This window comes from Otolemur garnettii, unplaced genomic scaffold, assembly GCF_000181295.1.
Source record: "Otolemur garnettii isolate 467f Iridium unplaced genomic scaffold, OtoGar3 scaffold00124, whole genome shotgun sequence".
Classification (NCBI taxonomy): Eukaryota; Metazoa; Chordata; class Mammalia; order Primates; family Galagidae; genus Otolemur; species Otolemur garnettii.
Window position 1 is genome coordinate 2915123 of NW_003852519.1, and position 9057 is coordinate 2924179.

The 9057-nt window shown below is 43.0% G+C and overlaps 2 pseudogenes across 1 annotated transcript in view; both read right to left on the bottom strand.

The window, feature by feature from the left end:
* The window catches only part of LOC100949818, a 50724-nt pseudogene extending 47094 nt beyond the window's left edge, over positions 1 to 3630 (bottom strand).
* Positions 3631 to 5566: 1936 nt separating this feature from the next.
* LOC105887793 overlaps positions 5567 to 9057 on the bottom strand; it is a 59564-nt pseudogene continuing 56073 nt past the window's right edge. Inside the window, exon 2 of the transcript XR_002775256.1 lies at positions 5567 to 5668. The product of XR_002775256.1 is annotated as an intraflagellar transport protein 20 homolog pseudogene (transcript). The remainder of the gene's footprint in view (positions 5669 to 9057) is intronic.

Here is a 9057-nt window from a genome sequence, read left to right on the forward strand (position 1 = left end):
AAGTAGAGTCAGGTAACCAGACATCCCGCTTTTCAACAATTTGTCCTGCATCCCACAGCATTTTTAAAAAGTCCCAATTTTTGGAAAGAATACACAAACAGGCGGGAAAACAAGAAGGGAATATATGGTTTTCGGCTGCCATGTGGCTAATTTGCCAGAATATGAGTTTTATATTATTTTTGTTAATTTTGTAATGTTAAACTGTAATAATAACAAATAATTGCTGAGAAGTGATTATCGAGAACTGCTTATCAAAGTTTGCATTCTTGTCAGGCCCTGCCCTGCCCTGTCCCCTACCCCACCCTATCCCCTGCCCCACCCCATGATCCGCCCCTGCCCCGCCCCCCCATGCTGTCCCGCCTTACTGATGTTAAAATCTGGTCACCCTAAAGTAGAGGCTATTACAAAGAATAGGTTAGATGTACCTGTTCAACTTACATACAAACTCAACTTACAAACAAACCTACAGAGCCTATCTCGTTCATAACCTGGGGACTCCCTATACTAAAAGGAAAATAAGAGGATGTCTATAAGAAGACACCAGAGGGGGCAGTGCCTGTGGCTCAGTGGGTAAAGTGTTGGCCACACATACCAAGGGTGGCGGGTTCGAACCCCGCCCCAGGCAAACTGCAACAAAAAAATAGCTGGGCATTGTGGCAGGTGCCTGTATTCCCAGCTACTCGGGAGGCCGAGGCAAGAGACTCACCTAAGCCCAGGAGCTGGAGGTTGCTGTGAGCTGTGATGGCACAGCACTCTATAGAGGGTGATAAAGTGAGACTCTGTCTCTAAAAACAAGAAAAATAAGACACCAGGGGGTAAGGAATCTAATTTGTACCAAGTGTTCAGGAAGGCTTCTGACAAAGAGTGTAGGAGGAGCTGGAGTCTCCTGATGAGGTTGGTCTGGAAAAGATTTCAAGCATGTGGAATAGAAGATATGAAGGTCCAAAAGTAAGAGCAGCTCTAGGCATCCAAGGGCCAATCTGGATTACTTGCCCTCCACCGCTCTTTTTTTTTTTTTTTTCTTTTTTTAAGACAAGGTCTTGCCCAGGGAGGAGTACAATGGCATCATTGTAGCTCGCTGTAATCTCCAACTGCTGGGTTTAAGCAATCATTCTGCCTCAGCCTCTCGAGAGGCCAGGACTACAGGTGCTACCATCACATCTGGCAGACCTCCACTCATCTTAAATACCCTCTGATACTAAATGTTTTGGAAAATCCTATCTGACATATACTCTGTGCTTTCCCACAATAATAATTTGAGATATATCTCATAAAAGCAATTTCAATTGATAGTGTCACATCTTTTTGACATACATTTTGAAGATTACCTTAGCCCAAACCTGCACTCACATCTGAGTACAGACTCAGGAGACAAAGCCAACCCCTCCCCTTCTTGCATACAAAAATAGCTTTTCCAGATCGACTGTTGTAATAGGCTTTTTTCCAGGGCTTTCTGCTCTACTGAAACTAAGCAGTTAAATGAGCAATTTCACTCTAGTTTTAAACCCTGGAGAAATGACAACATTTTTGTTTCTGTTTTTAGATTAGGGGGTGAATTTTAAGTCAATAATTTTTAATTCATCCCCTGCACCTGTCATATTCTTTCAGTACCACGCACGTGAGTTAACATAAAATGCATATAAACCAAAAAAAACAAAAAAAATGCATATAAACCCAGCATAGAGAAAGAGTCCTAGCAATGCAGCCTCGTATTTGTCCTTCGACATAAATTTGAGATATTCTCAAAAGGTCTTCCGACATAGTGACATGTTGCTTAAATTGGCCAGCAGGGGGAGACCAGGGAGTCGTGGAGCTCCAGATGAAGCCACACCCAGATTATGGTTGCTCAGATCTAAACGTCTCCTCTAAGAAAAAAAACACACACAAAAGAAAATGAGAAATTCTGGAAAAGAAATGCTTAATTGGGGTAAGATTCACATAACATAAAATTAGCCATGTTAAAGTGTACAATTTAGTGGCATGTACTACAGTCACAATGTTATGCAACCATCGCCTCTATGTAGGTCCAAAACATAAGAAATGCTTAAATTTTATATAAAAAGCACAAAAGCCCAGCGCTGTTCTATCTTCCCCATTCCGTCACACTCCCAGGTTTGTTTCCACCTGCATTATGTTAGGAATGGTCCCTACGCATTCCCCAAACAGCATTCTTCACTACACACTTCACAGAAGCTGACCCAGTGTTAAAATTACATGTTCGAAAACCAAAAACATCCCAATTCTTTAGCTCTTTCTCTAGGAATTCACAATTCCAAGGATAGCCAGAATGGATGACTGTTTAAAAAGTTCTTTATATATTATTGTTTTTCATTTCTCAGCAAATAGATTATTTTAATTTAAATATGGCTACAAAACGGAAATGAACAATGTACCCCACCAAAACTCCTCAGTCTTTGATAGGAAATTTAAAGTTATTTCCATCCAGAATGAAAATTTATTTCTAGGTTAGACTAAGAGCCAAGATTTTAAGGGCACCATGTCAATTGGTTAGATAACAACTTTGAGAAAAGCAGAACTTAATGTAATAAAAGCTGAAGGTCTACAATCTACAATTCAATTTTTTATTAAAGAATTTAATCTACTTCTTGGGGTCTTGGCCCAGGGACGGATTAAAAAAAAAAAAGCCAAACTGTAGAGCGGGGGAGGGGAATTGCTGTTGGTGACTCTGGGAAAACAGGCGGGAGGGAAACTGAAGCGCGAATGAGGCCGGATCCGCCCTAACAAAGAGTCAGAAACTGTGTCTCAACAGCCACCAAATCCAGTTCAGGGCGGTTTGAGCCAGTTTCTGAGCTGGATTGAGAACAACAGCCTCGGCTGAGACTTCACTAGGGTGAAACAGAAAATACAAAATGGATTTCATAGAAAGAACTGGATTTGGCCTGGACTCATTGGAGCCTAAAGCTGTTTCCTAGAGTAGCAAAGTCACATAAAATATAAGGCCTGGAGTCAGAACAGTGGCCTGTGATAGAAGGAGAAATTACAGAGCACTGTTTCTGTGCCATGATCCAGTCCGCACTTTCTGTCTTACTGCTCCTAATTGTGGCTGGTAAGGGAAAGAGGGCCTCAGGGTATCAGTTTTCAGAGAAAGCTAGCTGCAGTGGTGGGGGAGGGGAGGATTGTGTGACTCCGGTAGTTTAATGAGTAGTTTAATGTGTGTGCGTGGGGGAGGGGGATGTGTGAGAGGGTCTCAAGAAGAGGGAACGGTACTTCACACCCTGCAGTTCACACCACCTTCCCAACACCTTTGCTGCATTATTGCACAACCTCAAAGTACACTGCACACAGCTGTTGTGGGAGTGCCCTATGTACAATTGTCATTCGTGCCCTAATTATCAGTCCTTCTTAAACCCTATGCCTTAGATGACAATTTGCCTACTCAGTATCGTCAACATACTCTTTTCATCTGTGTCCAAAACAACAAGCTGTACATACCTTCCAAACTAAAAGACACAGCAGTATTAGGTAACACTGGAATGATAATCCTGTCCCCTGGCACCCCTCCCCCACGTACCAGAACCTCCTAACACCTGATCCTGCCCACCCTGAAGTGGCTCCTCTAACCAAGGTCTAACCTAAACTGTCGTCCGCAGCTGTCGAGGGTGTGCACATCCTGCGGCCAAGTTCAGCTCAGAACCTTCCAGGACTAGCATCCCTTCCCCCATGAAAATCCCCCAGAGGCTTCCTGAGAGTAAAAGTGCAGGTCTGCAGGGTGGGATGGAGAATGTGTGTGTTACCTCTCCCACAAGGCTTCAGTGAGGGGAAGTGAGCTGTGGGTGGTGGGGGCCCACAGAACTTACAGATCTCACAGACACAGGCTCAGTACAAATGCGCCATGGGTTTCAGAAATACCCTAAGGAGTTGGGGGAGGGGAGAGGGGAAAATCAAGGGCAAAGATGTAAAAAAAAAAAAAAAAAAGCCCTTTTCTTCTTTTTACCATAGGTACAAGGATGGACAATTGGAACACAAGCCATTTTGCATTATTCATGTACGAAAATCCAGCAGACACAGAACTTGCTGGCATATTCCATTTGATGCTCATTACACAAATAAATAACTTACGAAGCACTTCTGCATTCATAACGGTTAGACTCTGGGCTGCCATGGACTCTGCTGGAAGGTTTTTTGTTGCTTTGGTGTTTCTTTTTCGGTTAGGAAACAATGACGACTGCAGCAGGCTACGTTGTCGTTACAGTAAGTCATCATCACAGTCACAGCATTGAGAGCTCTCTATAAACCAGGCATGTATCAAGTGTTTTGTATCTTAAAACATCTTATCCGTATATTTCTAAGGTATTGCTGTTCCCATTTCAGAGATCAGGAAAATTAAGTTTGTACAAAAAAAGTAGTTATTTTACCTAAGTTCACTCGTTTATAACGTGGCAGGCAAACATTTTTGGCTGCGAAGTCCCCACATTTAACCTGAGTCTATACCGCCGCCTCACTGGCAAGTGTTATAAACTCTTCCAGATCCTACTAAGTGTCAGCCTACGTTGGCTGGGGAAGGCGGTGACAGTAAGAAGGGAAGAATCGTTTCGGCTATGAGAACACTGTTGGTTCCTGCCTTCAACAAGCTTTCAATCTAATGGCTGTTTTTTCAAGGACAATGCAATAACTGACGAGGGATTTTTTTTTCTGTCTCTGGGCGTCAGAGGACATCTGGGAAATAACAGTTTGGAATTTCCCTGCCATTTCCGCGCAGGGCGGAGAGGAACATTTGAAACCCGGCTGGGCTGGCAGCGGCAGGCAGCGCGGGCGGGTGGGGGTGGGAAGGGGCAGGGCGAGGCCGCGGGGAGCCGTAGCCATGGCAACCCAGCCTGCTTTCCAGAACAATGTCTCTAACCGGGAAAACAGCTCGAGAGCGCTTTCCCTTCATAAGCCCTCGCCTGCCAGGCCAGGGAGCGCACAAAGGGGATTCTTTCTTTGAAGAGAAATGACTCTTTACAAGGCCCAGAACAAAGGGAAACATTTGTTGTATAGGGTCCGTCTTTGTACTGGGCCGGAATAAAGTCAACAAAGCCCAGTTGCTTAGTTCCTCTCCACTATCCACAGGAAATGAACACTTCATGGTCACGCTAGGTTCCTGGTCTATTTTTTTTTTTTTTAAATACATTTGTTGTAATTTTTCTTTTACCCCCATTTTACAGATGAGGGACTAGTAAGCATGAATGGACGTGACCTCTGCAAAACTGTAGTTAAAAACCTGGAAGTCCGTTTGGAAAGGTTTGTGAAGGTGGCCTTGCCTTTGCTTGTTTTGTGATATCCACCAGATAACGCGAGGAGGGTTCTCGTCCACGTGCTCGTGGCCTTCGGGGCACAGCGCAAGCTGCACCGGTCGCCGGCGCCAGCTCAGCTTCCTGTGGCTGCGGCTGCGGCTGCGGCTGCCCCTCCCCCGCCCCGCGGGCCGGCTGGGGGAGGGGAGGAATGCGGGCGCTCCAGCCACACCCCGCAGGCCTCCACTCCCGCGAGCTCGGAAACTCCTGCTCAGCTCGTTAAAAGAAGACTGTAAGCTGACTGGTGACTGTACTCCTCCAGGCTGCCAAGTGACCTACAGTCTGACTACACCCAGCGCACTGAAGGCTGTCCCTAGCTGGGCCCAACCAGGGTGTGACCTCGCTGAAGATGAGTGCCGGGTCGCCTTAGTCTCCACCTGTAAGACCAGAACAAGAGCAGTTACTGTTCTAAGAGTAATAACAAACGATCTTATACAAATGCCTACACTCACGAAGAATGTCATTTTTTTTAGTTTTAGGAACCAGAAAGATTAAGAATCCTGCTTCCTGCATCTGGGGATCCTCGACAATATAAAAAATCCGCAAGGCAAAAATAGAATTGACCCACACCTCAGCTTCAGTCCCTTTGTGTTCCAACTACACTTTCCAGGTATCCCTAGAGATTGTGTTGCCCTAAGGTCCTCAGTGATAGGACTGATGTCCTATCAGTCCCCACCCTGTCCCCACTCCCCAGGAACAAATTGAGAACTACTGCCAGAGAATCTTTATGAAGAGTTAATTGGATGAACTGTACGTATTAAAGTAGGGCCTAATTATGTTGTCCTTCCCACAGTTATTTATATTTCAGTAAATACTGTTAGCTTACCCTGCTTTAGGAAGTCAAAGTAATGGAGTGTTATGGTAAATTTTTAAAGACCCTGTCCTTGGTATAATTCCCTTCCCCAAAGGTTGAACCTTGTAATTTTCAATAGTCATTCCACATTCATTGAAAATTTCTTAACAGGGAACTATGGTATTAACCGCTATACTAGACATGTGAATTTTAAAAATGACATAACGCATGGAACTCATCTTTGCAGATCTTACAGTCTCAGAAGACTCACAGGAAATCAGCTATTGTAGAGTGACATGTCATATGCTTTATATTTCTTTACAGGAACAAAAGGGTGTGCTATGGGAGAAGAGACCGAGGGACATGAAAAACAGTAAGATTGGGCTGGGGGGAGAGTGAGATAGCCAGATGGCTTCTCAGAAAGACTTGAAAAATGAGATAAAGTTACCTAAAATAACACCAGGGGTAAACGTTAAAAAATAAAAGCTTCATTCTAGATTTATTAACTGGTCAGCCATCAGGCAGAAATAAAAGAACTCAAACAATAAGGTAGGACAGGAGCCTAAAATCCACCAGATAAGGAGCTTTTCAAAACCTGAAATGGATGCCTTCACTAGCAGGAAAACCAGGAGACTTCCCAGCATCCTATTTATAGCATAATACCCACTCCACAAACATGAAGAATACAGAGGAAAAGTGAGCTATTATCATGCAGACTTCAATGTCCAAAGCACTGTCAAATGTCAACATGTTACTTATAGCTCTAGGATTATTACAAAAATTATATGTTAATAGACTTAAATTCACGGTTGCAATTATTAGACACATGATATTCAGTCAATACTAATATTTTCACTGAAGTTTTCAAGTAGTCTGCTAAGACCTCTTTACACAGGCTAGGCTAAGATCTGGCAGCCACTAACTATCCCGTACCACCTACCCTAATGGGCAATCTCTTTAACCATTTCAGCTCTTAAAAGACAAAGATAACAAGAGGAAGAGAATCTTTAAGACATATGGGAGTTATAGGGGGTGGAGTATTGAAAGTTTACCATCATACTGCTCTCCCAATTGGAGGTCTCCTAGTAAACAAGTTTTTCAGCCCCTGCTTTTTTCCTGCTGGTATCCATCAGTGACGTTCCCCCAAATGTTTCTGGGTCTCCAGTTTCTGGTCACTACATAATATTTTATTACCTGACTTCTTTGAAATTAGTCATTCACTTTAGTTAATAAGAGAGGAGGTGATATGTGTCACTTCCAAGAAAAAGTTGTAATAAGTCACTGAGTTATGCTGATAGTTATGTAAAATAAGAGTTAACGTGGTCTTTGCTTTGAACTTTTATATATAAAACTATAATTTTAAAAATAATAAACGGGGGTGGCGTCTGTGGCTCAGTGAGTGGGGCACCGACCCCATATACCAAGAATGGCAGATTCAAATCCGACCCCTGTCAAACTGCAACAAAAAAATAGCCAGGTGTTGTGACAGGCACCTGTAGTCCCAGCTACTTGGGAGTCTGAGGCAAGAGAATCCCCTAAGCCCAAGAGCTGGAGGTTGCTGTGAGCTGTCACGTCACAGCACTCTACTGAGGGCAACAAAGTGAGACTCTGTCTCTGAAAAAAAAAATTAAAAAAAATAATAATAAATGGGCAGCCCCTCTGGGTCAAGGAGTAGGGTGCCAGCCCCATGTACCAGGGGTAGAGGGTTCAAGCCCGGCCCTGGCCAAAACTGCAAATAAATAAATAGAAATTTAAATAATAATAAACCAAGACTACTCTCACTGTTGTCCTGAATCCAAGTCTTCTAACAAAGTTTGGTGGACCTACCCCCATCTCTACATATTGGCTGACAATAACAGGCAGCCAGACCCTCTTCTTCTGGTCGTATACATATATAAGTAATACAACGTCTTTTTTTTTTTTGAGACAGAGCCTCAAGCTATCCCCCTGGGTAAAGTGCCATGGCATCACAGCTCACAGCAACCTCCAACTCCTGGGCTCAAGTGAGCCTCCTGCCTCAGCCTCCCAAGTAGCTGGGACTACAGGCGCCCGACACAACACCCGGCCATTTTTTTTTGGTTGCAGCCATCATTGTTGTTTGGCAGGCCTGGGCTGGGGATTCCAACCCACCACCTCAGGTGTATGTGGTTGGCGCCTTAGCCGCTTGAGCCACAGGTGCCGAGCCAACATCTTTGTTTTTATAATTTTTTGTTATGGAAGTAAAAGAAGTGGGCAACATAAAACTAGTGGGATATTTGACACTGTACTTAAACTAATGAATGTATGAATATCTGGTTAATTGGAAATAGTTGCTATTCTCAGTGAGTTCTCAAGGTGCTCATCAGATATTTTGGTTCTAATTTTGCTCTTAACATGTTTCATTCTTGAAAATTATTGCTCACAAATGTAGGTACTGCCCCCAAATGATGACTTAAATAAGCCATGATTGTGAAACAAGGGATATTTGTCTCTGGGAAGATAGGACCTATAAAAGTCCAACAAAGAGACATGATCAAATTTGTTTTTAAGCTGAATGTCAGATCGCAGCTCTATGCATTCCATTTGAAAATTGGTGAGTAACATATTTATGTCCACTGAAAATAGAGTTGCGAATGCACCAAAATATTATTTTCCCAGAAATATTGAAATCTGTTTTCAAATTCTTGTATCTAATTGAAAGGCAAGGCTGCATATTTTTCACTGTTCACCAGACTGTGTTTAGCCAACGTGTCAAAACGCATAAAATTGTTTGCCTTAATTTGAGCTTTCCATAATTTCAGTTTCATTTTGAACACTGTTACAGTTTGAAACATTGTATTGACAAATTGATTTTCACCCTGAAGACTTATGTTTAACTAATATAAAGGAGCAGTTAAAACTAGTAAAGATGCTAAATCTGTAAGCCAGTTTTCATCAAGTTCTGGGTCATATTTGGTTCTTGATACCATAAACAACTTTTTTTTTTTTTTTTTT